The 19,560-nt window shown below is 39.3% G+C and overlaps 1 protein-coding gene across 1 annotated transcript in view; it reads left to right on the forward strand.

The window, feature by feature from the left end:
- Positions 1-19,560, forward strand: part of dnph1 (2'-deoxynucleoside 5'-phosphate N-hydrolase 1) — a 56,722-nt gene that overhangs the window by 27,742 nt on the left and 9,420 nt on the right. The gene's annotated exons all lie outside the window — the stretch shown is intronic.

The following is a 19,560-nucleotide window of genomic DNA, read 5'->3' on the forward strand; positions in this document are numbered from 1 at the left end:
TGACTGCAACACTACCCGCTGCGCCACCGTTCCGCCCTACCTGTATGTTTACATTTTTAAATGCATCAGTTTTATTGTTTAAACATAACTATTCATTCTGTAATTTAAGCTGTTTAACACTGTAAATTCTTGATTTAAAGAAATGATGAAACGTCATGAAATGTTGAAAAAACATCATAAAGATGTGATGCAATCTGTCAGTGGGTTAAAGGGCCAAACTGGAAAGACTTGACACAATGTGGCAGTCCAAAGTAAAAGATGGAATGTCCATTTTTTGTTCGTTTTTAGTTTACTACATCGATTGACCACAGGAGGTGTCCTTCACATTTTGTGATGAATGGACCAAGAGAAATAACTGTTGACTTGCAGACTGTTTTAGGAAGTAATGAACATGATGTTTTAAAAGCTAAAGAGAAAAAAGACCATCCTGATTGTTAGCAAGTCAAATTCCAAAAGCCAGCAATAGTCATGGTATCGGATGTTTTAGTGGCAGTGACATGGATAATATATCAGTGTAGTCACTGTCAGTGCAGTATAGTGCATACACATTTTGGAGAAACGTATGCTGCCATCAATTGACATCTTTTTAGGGACATCCCTGCTTGTTTCAGCAAGAGAGTGACAAGCCACTGACTGCAATCTGGACCTGACTCACGTTGAATTTGAATCCGTGCAAAAACGGAGACACCAGACTGTTGAACAGTCAGGATTCGTTATATCAAGCTACATGGAAATTCCACTTTCAGAATTGCTGCAATCAGTGTCAGTTACATAAAACATCAAATCTACAATTACACAATGCTGTTAATCTTATACATATGAATAATGTGTACAGTATGGTAATAAACATATTAGCTTTGAGGCTAGCTTTGAGTGCTGAGGCGAAACGCGTTACTGACTGGAGGAGGAGGAGATGGTAGATGGAGACTCAAATTCATCCACCCACTTGTATAGAATGAGTGTAGAGGAGTTGTCTCTCTTCTCTGTTCTTCTAGGTTGAGATGGTAACAATGCATTAACCTAATAAGCTGCTCTCATTTAAACACTTTTTAAACATATTTTTACAGATGTACACAGTGGGAAGGTTTTTATGATGAGAACTCACTGTATGCAGTAGTTCACACATTTCTACATACTAAGGGTGCAATGATACACAAATATCAAAGTACAATACATATTGCTGTGTTTGCTCCATTATATGATACAACATAGAGAAAGAACATGATTTTAATTTCCCTTTTATTCTTTGATGTAGAGGTCAAAGAGGCCAATAAAAACACAACAGTATATTTGGAAAGGATGACTGGTACCAATTTTCATAGAAAAATAAAAATATATAAAAAATGGGGACATGGTGCTAACATAAGTTCTATCTAAAAGCAGAGCTTTAAGTTCCCAGTGTTTCAGTACTGACCTGCTGCTCACAGTGCCGCAGCAAAACAGCCCCCTGTAGGAGGGACTGTGACTCCATTGGCTGCTGATTGGCTAAACAAATGTGACGACCAATGAGAAGGATGGTGGAGTATCTGCCTTTCGCTCCAGCTGAGAAAGAACTGTATTTGTTTTAAACAATCACCATAAAAGTGTAGCCTCAAAAATACACATCATATTTTTTGTCCAAATACAGGAGGATTTCACATTTTTTACGGGATGGTTGGCAACACTTGTTCCAGCCCAGTCTTGCTCTCTCCGCTAGTCATTTCACATCCAGCTAATTGTCCAACAGGCTAATCAAAACAATAGCATGGCGTAGTTTCCCCAGTAGCTCTAAACACTTCTCTGGTGTTGTCATAGTAACACCGCATTCATATTACACACCGTGACACTAGATGTCCCACGAAACTACAGCATGACTCAGAACTATGTCCTGTTCTGGTCTGCAAATCATTAACGTGGGTTGACAAACGGCTCAGTGTGTGTGTTTTTATTTTTAATAAAATCTTAATGTATTCGGTTCACAAATCGTATTGTATTGAAAATAAATTAATATTCCTATGTGTATTTTGACACCCCTATTACACAATGTATATAATTTGAAATATAATAAGTACTGCAGGAAATTACACACTAAATACACCAGTGTATTGGCCTCACCATATATCGCATTAAACGTATTAGTTTCTGTTATTTAATGAGCCTGTAAGAATGCCCAGGTAGCAGCATTTTCATAATTTCTAAGAAATGTTGGAGTAATTTGTGCTAATAAGAGTCTCTCCTTGTTGCTGTAGTGACAGACAAAGCTCCTGATGTTCTGACGGCTCCACTGCCAGTGGCAGTGAGGAGAGAATGGCTTTTAAGCAGATTATCTCTACAATATCAAGTCTGTGCAGTGCTTTGAAACAGGTAGCAGCATGTCCACAGTTCTGTCTGATGAAAGACGTTGCACAAAGGCACACAAGCAAACCACTCCACGTGTGCAAATAAATGTGTACATAGAGACCACACATTATACAGTGTCTTGACAAGTGTGCTTCAACAATTTTTTATTTAGATACACAGACCCATTTTGCTGCATATGCATAGTGCCATTAAAAAATAAGAGGCCAACTGTTATTTACTAAGTTTGCTGTCAAACGGGTCGCCAAGTCCATGTTATTCATCTTTCAGGGCTATAAGCTTAAATCATAACAGAATGATAAATATGATATCAATTAATAATTTAAGATACCAATCTTTTATGATTTTTACAGTTCCCCTACGTTTATGGGGTTTTAAGTTTTTTAAATTAAATTTCAACATTGTTTTTCTACTTCAAAAGTTCAGTCTTAAAAGTTGGTTGTGATGCCTGCTCTCTGCTTTTCTAAATAATGCCTTGTGACAACAACATATATTTTCTAACCCATAATGTTACTGTGTATAGATATTTCTATTTTTAGATCAGAATTTTCAGCTGATTAACTGTCAGTAATAAAAGGTTTTCTATGTTTTGGTGGTTTAATAAGTTTTTCCCTGCTTTTAGGAATCCTCTGAACTGTAGTTGTGGACCATTTGATTTTGTTTAGTTGTTCTTTACCTGCTATCCTTAGAAATCTAGCCTGAAACCTGAAATAAAAGAATATATATATCGGGTGGTAGCATGTGTATGGAGATTTCTCATCTGTAAAATTAGTGCAATTAACTTCAGTCTCAACAAATATATTTTCCAAGTGCTTCCCTAAATGCACTGTATTGTATTGCCCCATTAAGCACCTGTCAGTCCGTGCATCTGTTCTAAAATGGACATCAATCTCTATACCAGCAGTTACTGAGATGGTTCAAGGTCTTTTGTTCACTTGATTCCATCCAGCTTAAGTGCGTTCCTGAATAGTGTCGGGCTTCTGCTCTGCGGGAATTAAAGCCGTCTGAGTCCACATGAATGGAAAAGTACTCTAAGCTCATTTGTTTTGATTACTCCGCTCGTGTTTATATTGAGATAATAGCACGTCTATTACTCAGGCTGTTCAGCCTGGCCGTTTTAAGAGCACATTTATGTCCCACTCTCTTACAGAAGGCTGATTATGATGTTTTTATGCTATAAGTGTCAATACAAAAATTAGGCACTGCTTCTTTGACCAGTGTAGAACGTGGTCTACACTTGTACTGTTATAAATGCTACATTTGATTTACAATGGTACAGGTGACATCAGGCAGTCCATGACTTAATGTATTGAATGCTTTTTTCTTGTATGACGGCTCAATTTCACTCATTCTGAGGAGTTGCTGTTGGTCTGCCTCTCTGTCTCTTTGGTCTGTGGGCTTCACATTTTCTTGAACAATGTGTGGTGGTGGATAAAGGAGAGATAAGGATGTCTCTAGATATGAACATGGTGATAGTATTCACTACGGCTCCAGCTTTCATGCAATGAGTATTGTGCACAGATTCAAATCCTGATACAGTTCCCAGCACTGCCATGCTTTTATTATTATTATTTTTTTTTTTTGCTTTTTCTTTTTTTTTTCACTCTTATCACCATGTCTGCAGTTATCAGCTCCATGGGGAGTCTCTTTGAGCTCTTTCATATGCAGGAAGCTTTCTGTGCCAGCTCAGCCCCTGAAGTCCGGAGTGTTAAATAATCACTGAGAATGGTTTTGTTAACAGTTATATTTTTACAGATTATTAGAGAACAGCCTCATCTTCACAGTTGTTCGGAAAGTGTTGATATGCTCCGATGGCAGATAAGTCAAGAACAAAGACTTTACCTTTTCTTCTGTTTTATGTTTAGTCTAGTATTAGTCCATACCTGCCCTAAGCTTCATAATAACAACAGCACTGAAAAGACAACAGTTTGTTGTCTTTAGATATCTCTGCCTCTGAAATGAAGATGTACTCTGTATCTTCTTCATAGTTTATTCTGACTGGCATGACTTGGAACAGGAAGCTATGTGGGTGTCTGGCAGTTAAAGCCAAAGAGGCTGGACGTGCAACTGCGCCTTTCAAAACCAAATGCACTTTAAAAGCTCTCTAGCAATTGCGCACAGCCCATACCTTTTGATGCTTACACTGTTCATATGTAAATTCCCGGCAATTGAAAGTACAAGCTTCTTAAGGATATAAAAGCTTGTTCAAAGCCGTGGCATTTGGTATGGTTTGTAAATACACCTCATCCTCTTTGTACTGCAGCAGTAGTGTACTCACATCTCAAACATAAAGGTGGATAAAACAGTAATCTTGTTATGAGAAGCTCCCTGGAACACTGGTTGTGTGCCCACAGTGGTAACTGTTACTATAGCAACTGAGAAAGGATGCTGGTTTTGTCTGGATAGGTTGGAGCATCCGCATCCTGATCTTTGCAACATATTGCTGCAGTGTTGGACATATGGCACATGGTGAGTCATAAGACAATTTTACTCCTTGTTTCCACCAAGCCCAAATGGTTTTCACCCACCAACAATCAGTCAATCTTGACTGTGTTACTTTGGTCACAAGCGTTCTCTAAGGCTTTTTTGCTTTCATGATGTTACACAGTGTAAATGTCAAATAACAGCTTTATTTCATTTCCAGTCAATGTAGCTCTTAAATTGAAGGCACTGTGCTATTTGAAGGAAATTACATGATGTAGAGTAGACACTTGCAAAAGGAAAGTGAACAGTCTCCTAACAGCTGTGCAAGACAAGTGTAGAGCACCAAAATGGTCACCATAAAGCATTACTTTTGTGTTTCAGTCCACTATTCCACGGTGAGAAAGCAATTCAATGCTATTAGACTAAAATAATATGTCATTGTTAAGGAGTTGTTACTGAGAAAAGAATAAAAGAGAGGGTATTTATAAATCAAACAGAACTTGCTGACACTCAGTAGATCTAATCGCCTGCCTCGATATTGCCTGAAGTGTTCGGGTTTATTCAAAACAGAATGTATAACCAACATCTGACACTGAACCTATGAGACTTTGTGTTTAGTGCTGATTACTGAAGGCTACTGAAACTTTCAGAAGGGGCCAAAAGTGTAAACAGAGGGAAAACCATTCCAAAAGAATAGGCATCTGAACCTTTTCAGCATAGAACAATAGATTCTGTACTCTGTTACTAGACATTATGTCTATAATTTGCCTCTTTCTCCATCTCTGCTCCATCAATCTGTCACTCTTGCGTGAATACCCTTGACAGATGAATGAGAGCACAGACTGTGAACTCCAGGGAAAGTAGATTATAGTGACTGTCACAGTTTTTATTAGGAAGCTGTGGTATTTATGAACTCTATTTCCTGCCCGCTGAACTCTCCCATGCCACACACACACACACACACAATCACACACACCAAAGCAGCGTGTCTGAGCAATACAGGGCCCCATGTAAGATTACATCAGTATGTACAGCCTTGATGCCAAGTCTGCTTTTGAATACTCATAGGATTTATAATTTAACCCCTAAACCCAAGGGTCTGTGTGTGGATCCACCCTTTAATTCCTCAGTCTCCTAAGTGCATTATTTAGTTCTGCAGTAGTTATCAGATTATCTATGCAAGTTACTGAATATTAAGTGTTATAGGCTTACAAAGGCATAGTTTATAAAACACTAATATCACCTGTGATAAAATCACTGCAACACACACAGCAACAAGGGGCATATTACTTTAATAAGCCTAGCACTTAAGGGGTTAAGTTAACAAAACCTCAAAATATTTGTTACTATAAAAAGGGGAAATAATTAGCACTAATCTGCTAATAAATAGATAAATAAACAAATTAAACTATGATAAAGTGTTAATTTTTATACATTACATTTTCTGTCCCAAAAAATGAGCACCAAAGCATTTGTTGTTAGTTCATTTTTGTGTTTGTGTTCAAATATATAGGCTTTGAATTCTACAAAACACTTATTAAAGTTTGTGTCTCATGAGCATCCACCTACCCTTGGTTCTGAGTCTCCGGTGTCATCTCTATGGATACTGCTGAAGTCAGATTCCAGTGCTTGGCTTTTTTTGTTGATCCAGTCACTTCACTGTTGTGGATCTCTCTTTTCTTAAAGTGTGTCCAGTTCCTCGTGAGCTGCTGATGTTGGGCTTTCTCTGAGGAGTTATTTTGATGTGTTGAGCTGCAGACAGCCAGAAGAAGGTGCTGCTGACCCCTTCTCCTATACCCCCCCCTCCTTTCATGGACCCCTCATGGTCAAGGAGGTGCACGCGACTGCCCCACTTCACACCCTCTCAGCCAGCCTTGATCCTCTGCTCTAGGTTGTGACCCAGCGGCTGCTCACACTTTGTTAGATTACTCAGTGCGACAGTGATGAATTAAGCCCAGTTGAGAAGTCCTGCTGACTCGAACATAGGAGCTATTTTTTGCTCTGAATTCACTGGAAGGAAGAATAAGTAACAAGAAGAAATTAATAACGATTTGGGGGGGCGGGACTTCTTGGGAACAGATAAACAATTCACTTTAACTTTAACTTTCAGTTTGGGAAGAAGTATATATTCAGTATTGTTTCTGAAGAATTCTGAACGCTTTTGGTCTGAAAGGATGTGTTGATATCAATGAGCAGTTACTGAAAAAAAAGGAAATAGGCAAAAAAGCTGTTCCCACTTTGTTAGATGACCTGGTTCATCATGTGAAATTACAGGCTTATACTTGCTCAGAGAGTTCAGAGAAATGAGCAAGAAGCAAGACCCAGAGGTAAGTTTCACTCTCCTTTCACAGCACAGAATTTGATCACTTCCTCCAGAAGTCCATGATCTTCTCCCCAGTTCTTAGACACAGTTACAGCCACGTCATTCCGCCAAAGTAGATGCTTGAGAGATTATTGTTTGTTTACAGATGTGTTATGATGGTATTTTGATGGATTTCCTGATTTACGTCCTCAGTGATTTTCCACCATCAGGAAATGACAGTTCTGTGGAGTCTGATATGGGTTTCTCCACCGTAGCCTGGAAATAGCACACACACACAAAAAAGAAAAAACGTGTTTACAAAATGCCATGGAACTTATTCTTTTCAGGGTCCTCTGGCATTCAGAACTAAATCCCGAAACTGATTTGAAGAGATAGTTATATCCACACAGAGCGGGAAATCATTCCTTTCTCTTTCTGATGGTCTTACGTCACTCGATTAAGTGGAATAGAAAAGAAAAGTACAAGTGGCTCAAGTCCTTTGAACCCAAATGACATCTGACATGGCGCTGAGCTGCAATCCCTTGGTAAGCCCTCCTTGATGCGGGGGACGTCACAGCTCTTTTAAGAGACGGAAAACAGCTGAATAGTGTCCAGGTGAAGATGCCGGGCAGAGAGAGAGAAAACCATGACCACAACGAGAACAATGATGGAACTGCGTGTCGTAGGAGACCAATCCTCATAAAGCGAAGGAGCTACTAACACTTGAGCCCAGTTTCATTTTGTCTGAGATCTTTGTTTTGTAAGAAGATCTCACTTGGGTCATTAACACCCTTCTTCCCCCGTGTGCTACAAGCCTTCAACGAGAATTAGCGTTCCATAGCTCAGATGCTCCGCTCCTGTCACTTAGAGAAGGGTGCTGATGGTGCTCTCAGTCTGTTGCTCTGCAGCGAATACACTGAGGCTTTCCTCCTGTGTGCATGGGGTGGTGCTTTGGGCCCATGGGACATGGCCTGCTTGTTGTAACTGAATCCATCGGCTCATTGTTACAGGGCAGGGGGTGGGGAGGTGGTGGGTGGTTCTTGGTGTGGCTCGCTAAATTTGACCAAGCGCAGTGATGGCTTTGAAATAGGTCCAGGGCCTGAGAGGTGGCACATTTAGATGTATGGTGCAGCTGTGAAATGCCTTCTCCCCTAACTGCTAATAATCTGAACACAATGCAGGGTGTGGGCAGTGGGGGGTGGTCTGTCAGCAGACAGAGACCTTGATAGCTGTGGTATTGAGTGACCCCAGATATGTGGCACGAGGATACTTCCCCAGCCACCTGGCCCAAAACTCCTGTCTGTTTATGTTAGGATGAAAATGGTGCTGAACGCTTGGAGCAGGGAACAACAAACATTCCACACCAGTGGCAGCCTTGACCCCCTAGCAGCTGAGACTCAGGAAGAACACACTGGCCAGTAGGCATTTGAGATGCCCACCCCCCACCACCCCCCCAAGGACCAGAGATGATAGGAATAAGCTTCAGCTCTTTGCTCGCAGGCTGTTAGGCGCAATGACTGCAAAAAGCCTCTTCTCTCGGGCAGTTTGCCCTGAATCTAAAACAGCCTCTAGAAGTAAAGCCATATGAGCCAGCCCTGTAGTGCTCCTCTTTAGAATTCTCTTTTATATTCAACAATTGAAACTGAGAGTGAATGAATATGCAGTAGTGTAGGGGATGAATATTCATATGACTATGCAAATTCTCAGCATGCAAGGAGCTTTGAAGAGACAGGCTTCATTGCTTATGCATTTCTGTATTATGTAATATTAATACATTTACTTTATTGAAATGAGACGTTATAATCGGGATGTAGAAAGGACATCAGAAATAAAAGAATGTGTTAGATGTTAGTGAGTCTTTTAGTAGCCTCTCTCTTCTCAAGAAGTTGAAGGCTAATTTTTTAAGGCTGAGTGACAGGTGAAACAGTCAGCATTGTAACCTTAGCCTTGTCTCTCATGAGAAGCAGCAATACACAATGGTTTTGATTTATGAGCATAGCAGGCTTGACCCCCTCACACCGAGCTGCTCCCAGCTTCTCAGAACACAAACAGTGGCGTGATGTGGCGCATGGAACGCAACAGTTGAGCTAACAACCTCATGCTATGAAACTATGGCTATTATAATGTCGCTATGGCATGGCGTTACAAATTCAGCTGTGCTAGATTGCAGCCAAGTGATTGTCTACACTTGCCACATGCAGTTGATTGCTTAATTTTGGTCTGTGTCTAATGCCAAATGTTTGTTGGGTGCGTTTTGATGACAGATCACCTGGGCTTTTGTGATGGTTTTTATTGAATCTGTTATAGCTATCTCTACTACTGATTTGTGTGGTTTTTTTGTTTGTTTGAAATGGCAAAGTTTTGGAATGCTATTTATAGTGATTATATGTTAGTAAATGTGTTAGTCCTACATTCAGCTTACATTCAAGAGTGATTCTCTTAGATCCTATGAGTGTAAAATGACAACAGAACTGGTATCATAAAAGATAGAAAATAGGAGCAGGGCTATAGGAGTGGCAATATCACTTACCGACTGACTGATTGACTGACCAAAATTCAAGAACTGTTGAAACACGCATGCGCATGGCCTGGCTCTCAGGCTATACACCATAGCCTCAGACAGGAGAGCTAAAGCTCAGTTTAACTGCATTGTCATTTCATTTAGGTTTGTGTATTTGCTTCAAATACTATTGTAAAAGGAAGTAGTCTGAAGATACAGTGGAATGAATGCGTTTGTCAAACTCTGCTGTCCTGGAGCAAAATCCCCTACTCACAAATGTATAAAAGCTCCACTAAAATATAGCTCCATTAGCCTGGTGCTACGTTAACTACCCTGGCTCTGGTTTGCAGGTTGGTCAAACTCTTTTATAAACCATAGTACTTTACATCGGTCCTAAAATATTTTGAATACAGATTGCAAATATATTCTCAAACTCTGATCAATTAAATTCTACAGCCCCTTGAGCACTCTTGTGAAAAAAAGAGAACTTTTTTGCGCCAGTAGATCCATTCCACCTTAAGTGCCCAAAAGTATGCTGTTACACTAAATAAAAAATTGTGATTCTTTGAATCATCTAAACCTTTCTCAATCTTATAAATGTCTAGATTTTTTTTTTTTTTGTTAAAATGAGCAATTAATGAAATAATACTACAAATTATGAATACGTCCAATCCGGCAATTTTCTTAAATTATTAATTAACACTTAAATAATTACACAACTATAATTGTAACTATAGCTTTGTGATCATTATTTTCCCATTTTATTTTATTATTATTATTTTTTGAACTCTGCCCTACATTTTCCTGTACCGCAATTTCACAGATCGAAAACTACATGTAAACAAAGACAGTGATATGAAGCACCAAAGTTCCTTAAGGTCCTGTAATAAGGATTTTGGACCCTACCTTCCAATTGTTTAAATGCCAGAAGTCAACCATTCTGCAGCTAATAGTGGTCCAGGAAAAGTAGACTTTAGTAAAGTTTATAGCAAAGACTGTGGCCATGAATACAATAAAGAGTGGTAATGCTAATTAACCACAGTCACAAACATTTTTTTTTTTTTTTTTGCGACGTGATAAACTTTTCCTCTTTTTGGCCCTGTGCTGTGATACTGAAGTGTAAGTAAGAGACCCTTTCAAAGATGTCAAATATACAGCCAAATATAAATTAGTGTTTTGTGTCTGGAAGGTAAATAGTAAACAGAGAGGGAGACAGAATGAAGGTATATACACAGAGAAACGGTCTACATTCATCGCACTTTTCATGAGGGTTTGACACCTGATATTTTCTACACCACTGTACAGAGAAGGCCAAGGCTACATTATTCATTCCTACTGTAAGATGAGGTCATAAAAGTGCCTTGATAATAATGGAGGTTAAAAAAATCAATGAGGCAGTTTCTCTGAGCTATAGGCCACAATTCTCTATTATAAAATATATGACCACGACTGGGAGAGAAACCTCTACTTTTTATTTGAATTAAAATACTTAATGCTACAAATCGAGCTGAGGAAGTCAGGGCCTTTCGTAGAGAAACCAGAGTCAGTCTCTAAGAAGAGAAGACTGTTTGCCTGCATAGCTTTAAGTTTTGATCTTGATCTTTATCTTCTTATTTGCTTTATCCATTTCAGGGTAGCGGTGGCAACAGGGTGAGCAGAGAGGCCCAGACATCTCTGGCTCCTACAGCTTCCCCTAGCTCCTCCTGTGGGATTCCCATGAGTTCCCATGCCAGACGGGAGATATAATCCCTCCAACAGTTCCTGGGTTTACCCCAGGCCTTCCTCCCAGTCGGCCATGCCTGGTAAACCTCCAGTGGGAGGCATCCAGGGGGCATCCTTATCAGGTGCCCGAGCCACGCCTACTGGCTTCTTAAAACATGAAGGGGCAGCGGTTCCATTCCGAGTTCCTCTTAGCTTGCAGAGTTCTTCACCAGATCATGGAGAGTGTGCCCAGAAACCCTCAAGATAAAACTGATTTCAGCTACTTGCATCCACAGTCTCCGCAGCATGGACCTTGGCATTACTGTGAATACCATAAAACATTCCATAGTTTTTTCCCATATAATTTGACCACATTGCGTAAATATTTCTAGATGAGTGAACCAATAGTACTGTGTTACATTAATTTCCACTTATATTAAATAATCTATTAAACTACATCTTTATATTTACCATTTTAGAGATGCACGGTTTGTCTGAATGGTGATAATATGCACTATATCACTGAAAGTTGGTAAACACCCACATATGAATAGTTTAGTTATCAATTTAACTATTTAATTTACAAATTGTGGACACAGAATGTAAAATCTCCACAGAAATACTCATCCAGCCCACCAGCTTTTGGCTGTGTTCTCTGAAGTTATCTAACACTTTCCAGTACATTTTAGCTGTTTTGTGCTGTTTGTGATCATGAATTATTAATCCATCATAAGTACCATTAATACTCTTGTCGCTGAGTGCAGTCACAGCAAAGTTCCTGCATGTAGCCTCGTCCCTTTTCAGGAGAGTATATTCTGTTACTTAAATCTTAAATCTGTCCTAGTAAATTGCAGGAACATGACTATGATTCATTTGCTTTTCTGAGTGTATCATGTTTATTGTTAGTATTCCTGGACCACTGAACTACTGCAGGTATAATAAAAGTCCTACATTTTTGCGAATAACCGTCAGTTATAAGCTGATTGAAAGTCCATGCATTATACAGTTCCTATGACAAATTGTGTAGCTGTTTCTTGTCTTTTAAGCTTCAGCATGATTTTGACTATTTCTCGAAGAAAAATCTTAACACATACTTGATCACTGTGTGTGATTATACAGTTTTTAATACTTCAGGCTTTTGGTAAAGGATCAAAATGATAAAGGCGCAAAATGCATTTGAGACAAGAAGAAACAACAATCTTTTGGCTACAGTATCTTGGTACATGTTAAGAAGACATGTCATGAAGAAAAAAATCACTTTTCAGTCTCCTAGGACTAACATTAAATTGGGGATATGGAATCTACCAATCCACGAACTGTGAATAAAACAACACAGTTAGATTTTGTGGTCTGCCTAAGTCAGAAATCAAAGGATAACACAAACCTTTCTGATTTAGAACTGCTTCTTTCATAGGGTACCAAACTTTAGATTTATCGCACCTTCTCATCTGAGTACCACCAAACACAACGAAACAAACACAAGGGAATAAGTACTGACTAAATATGGTGAAAATGAGAACTGAAAGAAAGACAACAAAGTGAAAAAGGCCAAAAATGGCCAGCCTCGGCTCCTTACTGCGCACTCATGCTCTCGCATTGAAGTGAGCTTTGATTCATTGTCCTTTAAAGGATCAGGCATTGAAATCAGTAATTCTAAACAAGGCTGTTTATACTGGGCAATTAAACTGCTGTGTTGTTTGATCCTTGTGGTATATTGACCAAAGCATGTCGCAGACGTTTCATTAAGACCCCAGGGAACTTGTGGAAAAGTGGTTTAAGGTGTCCTCTTTAAAAATTTATGAGTAGATTGATCTTCACAAGGCTCTAGGGAAGCTGCAGCAAAGCAGGCCTGTAACCACATATTAACTGGTATTGATTTTTTTAAATAATTACATGGACAGTGTAGGCTGTATTTTTGTGTTGCTTTTGTGTATGAACTGCGTAAACCACATTTCATTGTTCACTTTTTGGCCTTCTACATCCTGTATGACACATCGATTTTCTGTGTGCTTATCATCTTTTATACACTACTCATATACATTGAATCTATAGAACAAAAGCAAATCTTTTTTTCCAAATTTGAATGCAATGTGGAGAACAATTAGAATGCATCTACAACTCAAATGCATAGATGATGTTTGTATTTACAGTGAATATCCCCAAAAAATGCTTTTTGCTCTTAATATATATAATCAGGCAATATGTATAGTTTCATGAGAAATACTTTCTCAGGCTTCCGACAGCAAAGCTCTTTTTCCTTAGTTCCTACCAGCTCTCTCAGATGATCAAATACGGCCTCCCAGTCCAACCAGAGCCTGTGGAACTGGTCATGCTGCACTTTCATCTCCTTGATCAAAGCTCTGTGCCATCTCCTTTCTCCTTTTCAACTCACAACGAAAAGCACTTGGAAGGATTCCCCAAAGGTGCCATACAGACCATAATATGCAGCGTTAGGGGAAATATATAAAACAGGGTGCTGTCTGATCTTGGTGCTTTAATAGCAGACCATTCAAATGGTGATAATCCACACATTAATCTGGAATTACTCAGGGTCAGATTTAGCAAAAAAACACTTCTCTGAGTAAAAGACTCAGGAGCTAACAGTTTATAAAACCAAACTGCTCCAACAAAGCTTTGTATTTTATTCTCTAATACTATTCAAACATGTTAATATGCGCAAGGAATCAGAAAAAAACAATATATTCTGCAGTAATACTGTTGTTAGATTGCCTCAGTCCACAATATGGATAGACACTTCCTTTAAGCCTTGTGTAAAGAGCTTGCTCAGTGTTCCTGTCTCATATGTTTGTACGTGGTAAAATGCAATAGGCCACATAAAGAACTTACCTGTGGCTAAATCCAGAACCACCAAAAACCAATAGTTCCAAAGGTTTATCTTCTTTAAAGTCACAGTAAGACTCTCTCCACAGAGTTAATGTCCATGTGGTGATTTGTTGCTTACTGCAATATGCGAGCGTATTCACACAGCCCTCGAGTGCAACTGTACTCTCTAAACCACCTGTCTGTTGAGTGATCCTCTTCCAAGCGTCACACCGATATTAACGGATAATGCAGATGTGGGAGAGCGTTTGCGGAGACTAGACGCCAAAAGAACCTTTACTGAAGTCTAGGAAGGTAATGGAAAGCGATACAAATGCAGAGATCATGAGAAAATAAATGATTGTTATGAAGTTATGGTGGTAGCCAAGAGAGACATTCACTGTAATATGGGGGAAAGTGCAAGGCACAGCATTAAGTCTCTGATTACATACACACTTGCTGTTGTAAACCAAGAGGGACCTGGAGGCATGAGGTGAGTCAGTAAATGATGTCAGGACCTCCTTTGAATGACCTGACACACTTTCAGGAGAAACATGTCAGTGTTTCTTGAAAACTGCGTTGTGTGTGTGTGTCAGCACTCATGTAAATCTATGTATCTGTTTCTATATCTACATACAAGACTTGCCAAGCGTCCAGATAGAGTTTCTTTGTTAGTTATCTATGTCTGGTAAGGAATAGCAATGAGAATGATTTAAAGACTGTAAGAGAATATGGAACTGTATGTTCTGATAAAATATCTGCTTTATTTGTCTGCTTTAAATGATCCTCTCCATAACCTGATGTGTACTTTGAAAGATACTTTCTTAAAGGTTTAAGGAGAAGCCCCTGAATCCAGAGGGACTCACTAACCCCTCACTATTACCTCATCCCTCAGAAGGAGGCCATCTTTCATTGAAGTCTTGTCAGTCGGCTCATATGGCCTCCCTCTGATGTCTCCCTGTATAAATATCCCCAAGCTATTTTGGAAAAGTGCAAGATTTTGAGGTTAACTCAACCACGAGGTGTCCTGTCCTTCATTTAAGTGTTCACACCACCCATTAACTACTCTACACCCATGAGTCTTCTGCTCCAGATCCCAAGAACCCAGCGTCACCATCAGACGATGGGATCCTATAATAACTGGACACCTGATCTGTGGCTACTGAAAGTGGTTGGGGGGGTGAAGATATCTCATAAGACACAGTGTATCAATCATGCAGACGCTAAAGGTTCAGGCCAAGGGCAGGGGCCGAGGAAAGGGGATTCACCATGTGAAGACAGGAGCCCCTGAAATAGTGTCACAACAAAGGAGGCCGATGTCAAGTTGAGCCCAAATCACTGCCAAAAAAAGAGCTGGGGCTACTATTTAAAGATAAATACATTAGAAAAATGTATTTGTAAAAACTTCATTCATCATATAGGACAGTATATGCAAATATCAGGTTTGTATTAAATGTAATTACATGGAGCAGATATAATGGAAACTGTAATAAACTGAAACACATAAATAAAAGTTATAAATTCAGCTTTTATGCCAATGAATGCCTATAAGATGAGGTGAACAGTCTTAAATCCAAACTGTAAAAGCAAAAATCTTGCACAATGGCTAGATGTGAAAATAAGACACTGAGAGGGATCCATTGGTATGATCCCCAATGATGCCTCATTCATCCAAGGCCAGGAATATGGTAGCTGCTCTGCTTGATTCTCTCCTTTCCTGTTTTTCCATTAGGGAAAAGTGGTAGCTGGTACCTGGAACCGGATACATTTGGTAATACTTGCTCAGTTGTGGTTGCAAATGAGCAGAGTATGGAATAAACCATGACATGTAAACCTTTCAGGCCAGAGAGATTTGATAATGATGATGAAATGCAGACATCCTGCACAAGTCATTTGAAAAATTGCCAAAAGCTACAGTTGAGATCATATTTGTTTTCAGACGATCTGTTGAGCACGACTATTGTAGCAGCAGTGGCAAAAAAGGAATTGTTTTCAAAGATTTTTGTCAGCTTTCTTTTTACTTTGACTCTCGTTGGTGTTTTCTTTTGTAATCCCATAAATAATGGATGTATAATATCTCCAATTTCGAAACCACAACAGTCAGCACATCTTCCATATTGGCCTAGAAAAGGCAGAGACAGTACAGAGTGTATCAGGGGTCACAAAGACAGAGCAGTGGCGCTACTGGTTAGGGTCAACTTGCTATGAAACTGGAAGTCATGTGGAATTGTATGTGAATGGAAGTTTGCATGCAACATTGTATGAATAAGCCAAGTGTGACCACTGCTTTAATTTTCTTTGCTTCAAACTAAAAGATTATTTAAGTAAATTAAATAGTAGTTTTGTGAACACCAGAGTAAAGACCAAAATCGTTTATGGATTCTCCAAGATCTATGAGAAATCGTAAATGATCATTTCCCACTTTTTTTTTACCCCTCAAAGATCTAGCAGTGGTCACTCACCTTGCAGTTGGAGATATGACCTCTTACAGACATGCTCCAACCCTGATTGACCCAGTCTGCTCAATGCAATTATTACCTTCAGAGGTGTTAGATCACCTGATAACGGAATTAACTGTCTAAAAGTGTAGTTGGACTCCAGAAGAAGTTTAGGCGAACACTGAATGTGTGTTACACTTAGTAAACTGAGGGAACAAGTGTAACTGTTATTAGAATTCATTGGGATCCAGCTCTTGACCCTGAGGTAGTCCAGTATGCATTTTGATCAAATCTTTGTTCATGTATAAACATCATGCATCTTGTCCACTTCGTGTAGCTATTCTCACAATCTTCCAGGATATTGTATATTCCTGTATCTTGTATTTCACAGTGGATTTCATGTTCTTACACTATATGGCATAAGTTTAGAGACAACCTCTCATTCAACATTTCTTCTGCAACATAAGGAACAAAAGATTTTTTGCTGCAGTAATGGCTTCTTTCCTTCTGGGTACATTTTTAAACCAGATTTGGTGAAATTCAGCTATGAAATAGCTGTCAAGTACTGATGTTGGAATTATTAAGTTGGATCAAAAAACACTACTGTAGCTTATCCCAGAAATATAGAATAGTATGCCATCACACCAGAAAAAACATTCCACTCTAGTGTTGTTGGGGATTATACAAGCTGGTTGGGCAACTGAACCCCCATATCTAAAATGGGTGTGCCTTAATTTACTCATTAGAAGTGGTTTGATAAATGATCTGCCCATGGTTTTTAGAGGCTTTGTTTTGCATATCTATGTGGACAGTACTGGGATTTATTTGAAAGCAATTTCTAAAATGCAAAACACCCCTGATGCCTGCTGCAGTGCTGGTTCATGTTACATGATGGCTTAGTGATTTTTGACTTTAGATTATTGTTTAACACAGTATGCGATCAACAGAAATTATCTGTTGATAAGGAAACATACTTTGAAGTGTCAACAGGTCAAAAATGAGCATTTTCTGTATCAGAAATTTGTAACAGCTTAAGCAGCATCATTCTTTTTGAGTCATAGTCAGGGATTTATTTTTATCTTCCTGTACTTTCCCGTACCTTCCCAAGGGCTACAGCTGAGAATTTAACAAAGTTGGACAAACACATTTACAGAAATATTTGTTAAAACTGGAGTATGTGATTTTGTAAGCTAACTGTTGAAAAAAATCCAAATGACAAGTCCCACCCCATATATTCTACCTTCCTTCCAAAGCCTCTCCCCTAAAACAAAGGAACACCATGGCCTGAAATGATTGGCTGGGGTGTTCACAGTCCTGTGGTCTATATAGATTTGGAATATTTTTTGTACGTTGTCAGTTTTTTAAGACAAATCGCCTACTCCAGCTTTAATATGGATGTTTTTTACCTGGTTTTCTTTCCGGTTCTGCCAGTTCACATTTCAGCGAGGTCTCCCCCTGTCACACGACTCTGAAGCTGAGAAAACTAGAAAATTCCATTGTGTTACTAAAGACACCCCATTACCAAGCTTTGAAAAAATAAGGGAAAGTTGAACCTATATAGTGTGAGGTCAATTGAGATCTCTGGGACTCTTGACCCCAGATGCCTGAGGCATCATCAGAGACAAACCTGTGATCTTTGGATGATAGTGCCAACATTCATTTGATTTTTTTGATTTTTTATTTTGATGTTAGGAGTCATATGATTAGTCCCACCAATTGTCAAAGTCCCCCGGTAAGTTAATTAATTATTACTTAATTATGTTTGCGGTTAATCATATTAGGCCCTCAGTTCAACTGGTGTTGTATCAAAGGGGCAAGCAGTCTGAACTGTATCTACATAGATATAACTGAGAAAACAGAAGCCTATATTTCCAACCAAACTTAACAAAAATATGAATAAAATTATAATACTTTCAGAATTTAGATACAACAAAAATGATGATAACCTAGAAAATGCATACAGAAATCAGTAGGCCTGCTACGATGTCCTAGACGGCCTTTATGCTTTCTCACTGACTTATGGTTCAGTGGAATTTTACCAAATACATTTCATTGACACTTTTTTTGCTGTGGCACCTGGGTGGCATGTGTATGTCACTGAGGGAGTGCTACTTACGGGACTGGCCTTTGTGAGCCTTCGGCTGATCAGTGGCAAGTGCAGGGTCCAAGTGCTGTAGGTGGTGAAATGTGGCGCTATTTCAAGTCTGAGGCGGTGCTCTCAGCCTTTGATGTAGGAACTACCAGAAGATTACATTTATGCCTATGCTGTCATCTGCCGACAACTATATACTGAAACATCGGCAGTGCATCTCTCAACCTGGACGGCCTGACGTGGTTTTATCACCAGAGACGGGGCCTCTGAGAGAGCAAGAGAATGAGGAAACAGTGTTGGGGGTGGTTTAAAATAACGCTGGGAGCGGCAGTGGAGAAGCAGAGGTCAGAACAAGACGAGCAGCTGCCAGAGTGGGGAGTTGTTTCTCCACTGCCAATGGACATGCCTACCATAGCTGTCATTGTTTGAATAATGCAGAGACAGTGTTCCGTCTATTGTTCTGAGTCAAGTAGATTGAGGGCGGAGTGGGGGCCATTGAGTGGAGTTCAGATATTACCTTGCTCCTATCCTGGTCTTGTCCAGAGTTGTGCTATAACTAGCTGTAAAATGGACTGAAAGGCCAGATTCAGATTGACCTGTGTGTCATTACTGCATGTGACCAGCTGCCTTTACAGCTGCAATGCTACAATTATCCAAAATGAGGGCCAATCAGAGCCACTCACTGATTACTGAAGCTTCTGATAACAAGCAAAGTCTTGTGTAATGGGGACTAATGAATATCTCCTTCATAAATTACCCCTGCCTTCACAATTACCCCAGAGCGGGTTACAAGAACAGTGATAGCTGAGGAGCAAGTAGTAAACGTTATATAGATAACTAACAATGAGGACACAATAGGGAATACAGACTGTCCTGCCCAAATTACGTAGTTATATAAATAAATGATATAACTATAAATTATAGATTATATATAAACTAGGAATCA

The sequence above is a fragment of the Hoplias malabaricus genome, chromosome 8 (assembly GCF_029633855.1).
Source record: "Hoplias malabaricus isolate fHopMal1 chromosome 8, fHopMal1.hap1, whole genome shotgun sequence".
NCBI lineage: Eukaryota > Metazoa > Chordata > Actinopteri > Characiformes > Erythrinidae > Hoplias > Hoplias malabaricus.